Source organism: Odontomachus brunneus, unplaced genomic scaffold (genome assembly GCF_010583005.1).
Source record: "Odontomachus brunneus isolate Ranch 3 - 2012 unplaced genomic scaffold, Obru_v1 Obru_scaffold_104, whole genome shotgun sequence".
Lineage (NCBI taxonomy): Eukaryota > Metazoa > Arthropoda > Insecta > Hymenoptera > Formicidae > Odontomachus > Odontomachus brunneus.
In genome coordinates this window covers 1,001,692-1,004,921 of record NW_022639554.1, presented here as the reverse complement: position 1 = coordinate 1,004,921, position 3,230 = coordinate 1,001,692, and positions in this window count along the sequence as shown.

Genomic DNA, 3,230 nt, shown 5'->3' with positions numbered 1-3,230 from the left:
TCTCTCTCTCTCTCTCTCTCTCTCTCTCTCTCTCTCTCTCTCTCTCTCTCTCTCTCTCTCTCACGATGATGTATCTTCCCGCGGCGAACACCCGTTCCGTATTTCGAAACGGCGCCCCTCTAATTAACCACCGCGCTGGCGGATTTTTCGACGCGTAAACACGCACTCCCCTCACGACGGCTCGGCGAGACGGGGGAGGGAAAGAGTGAAAGGGAGGAAGGCAGGATTAAAAGACGAAGGGACCCGTGAAGAAAATCCATTTGTCCGGCGATGACGAGGCTGCCGGGCCCCGTAACGATCCCACCCGCTCGCAGCGTTCGTTCGTTTTGGCGGTCGATTGAAAAGTCAGCGGCTGACTAATGGACGCGGGCTAATTGCCAACAAAGGCAAATCAATCTCCATCGTGGCGCGGCGCGCGGGCTAGTTGAGTCGTCGTCGCTCCGTCGACGATGTGTAAAGCGTTAAACGGCTCGCGAGCAGCCTCCCGACGCGCTGACAGGTATCTTGAGCAATGGCGTAGGGCTCCGTCATAACTTGGGGCGATCATGAACGTCGCGGTTCTCCCTTCGCGATTTCACCGGCGCGAATTTGCGTGGAATGCGCGAATGTGCCTGAGTAGAAAGAGTGATCTCTTTGTAGCCAGAAGTTCTGATTACTGGCTACCCAGATAGTAAATTTGGCAGCAACTTTATTAGTAGATTTGTAAAGGCTGTGTCCCTTATGAGTTGCTCATATGGCACTCATATTTATCACATATAACGACAAAATAGATATACGAAAGGAATGCGAACAATTTTATTAGAATTTGTTCAAAATAGTATATCAGTACAATAGTATAAAGTACAATCTGAGTGTAGCTTTTAGCAAATTTCATATATGCTGTATCATGATGCAGCATTCCAAGTAGAAACATCTCAGGGAAGAACTGATTACTGGCCAGTAACTAGACAGTTTTTAGACTGGCTAGAATTAATTAGACAGTTACTGTTTTGAAACTTGGCAGAAAATACTGGCTATTTTTTCATGGCCAATTACTAGTCAGAAACTAGACTTGAAAAAATAGTAAGTTAATACTGGATAGTTTCTGTCCATTAAAAACTCTAAAAATACTGTTCAGTATTTCTTGGGTAGATTTTGTCAGAAGCTATGCAAGAAAAATAGTAAGTAAATATTGAATAATTTCTGTCCAGTAATAACTCTAAAAATACTGTTCAGTATTTTTTGGCCAGTTATTTATCAGAAACTATACAAGAAAAATGGTAAGGAAATGCTATACATTTTCTGTTCAGCAAAAAATCGGAAATTACTGACGAATTTTTTTGAGATAGTTCCTGGCCAAAATAAAATAAAATATTATATTAAAGATAAAAAAAATTTTTTTGAATAAAAATTATAAAAAATTAATTTTAATAAAATTATTGTTTCGATACATATATAGTTAAATTATTTATAACTATTAATAAACTGAAAAAAAATAGATACTGATCAGAAACCGATAAAAAAATGCTTATAAAATAGTAAAAAACTATATAGCAACTAGTAAAAAACTGCTTAGAAACTGCTAATAAACAGATACTAATCAAAATCTAGTTAAAAACTGATTTGTAACTGTCTAGTTCAACTGTCCAGTTTTTGACGAAGTAAGCGTCGACCAAACTAGTCAATTTCTAGCTAAGAAAATTGGCTAAAAACTAGCTAGTTATAAAAAATTCCTGAACAGTTACTGGTCAGAAACTGGATAAATTTCTACTCGGGCAATATAACAAAAAATGTTTATTATTGTATGATGTCAATTTAAATGATTTATTCAGCACAGCATACTTATTTAATACAATTAAAACAATTGTCAAGTTTCCGTCACCGATTGTCTCATATCATGGTAATCACGTGAGTCTATCTGGATAGTTTCTGGCTAGTTTGGGCGACGCTTGCTTCGCCAGTAACTGAACAATAAATCTAATCACTTCTTTATTCGACATAAAAGTAATACGATACTCATGTTTCAGAAGAAGAGTCTTTTTACATGCAAATTTATTTATTATCGAAATGGTTATAATTTTATTTTTTATTACTATTTTTACTCGTCTTGTTTCTGATATTTTCCGAGACAGAAACTGCTTAGCATTTACTTAACATTTATCAAGTGCCTACACGGAGAAAATTTTATAGTAAAAATTACTACAGGATTTTGTAATCAAAGCATAGATCGACATTCTGCAGTATTTCACTTTCCTTTCATTTCATATGCGCTATTTATATTTTAGGAATTGAAATATACTATTAAAACACTTACTATGTTTCTAGCGAAATTTATTATGTTCCTTGAAAAGCTAAACTTTATATTGACAGTCTATTCCTGGACTTCTAGAAAAATAGTAAAATTAAAAATTTATAAGAAAAAGGAACTATAATAACTATGTTCTTTCCGTGCAGTTTCTGGCCATTAACTGGCCAAGAAATACTGACCAATATTTTCCTGTGCAGTTCATGGACAACTGATGACTAATGATTAGTTTTTCTGGAAATTTTTCTACTTGCAATGTTATATTTTTGCATTTAGAAATGTCGATACTTTTGGGTTATCGGAAAGATGCGATTTAATTCGGTAATTAAATCTTCCTGATAGTGCTCTTGTCGTTGATGCATTGTTCCAGATATTGTAATCGATATACGATTGGCCGCTAACGAGAGAAATGCTGAGAACGCGCGAGTGTTCGGAAGATGATGACGAAGGGACGTAGATGGAGGAGTTGCGCGGAGAAGTGGGAGGACAAAGAGGAGATTTTACAGGACGCGAGTGAAGGAGAGGAGAACGGAGAGGAGCTAGGGCCGACGACGAAGAGGCAATGGTGCGAGCAAGAGAGACAGCGGGGCTGAGAGGAAGCTGGTGGGGCGAGCGGACGATGAGTTTACTTTTTGCCGGACTCTAATTAGAGGCCAATTATATCGAGCAGGCGTTTGCCTCCACACAATGAACCGCGCGTTTAGTATCGATGTAGCTGGCCGATTAACTCCTATTTGTTGCGCGTTTTGTTCCCTCCCGGGGTTTTCGGGCCCGCTGTTGAATAAATACGGCTTAAGGGTGCCTGCACACCAACGTGACTTGACGTGACGTTCGCGTGAGTATCTCGAATTCGCCGAGGGGAGGCGCAAAGGATTGGCGGGTATTTTGTGAGTGAGTGAGTGAGAGAGAGAGAGAGAGAGAGAGAGAGAGAGAGAGAGAGAGAGAG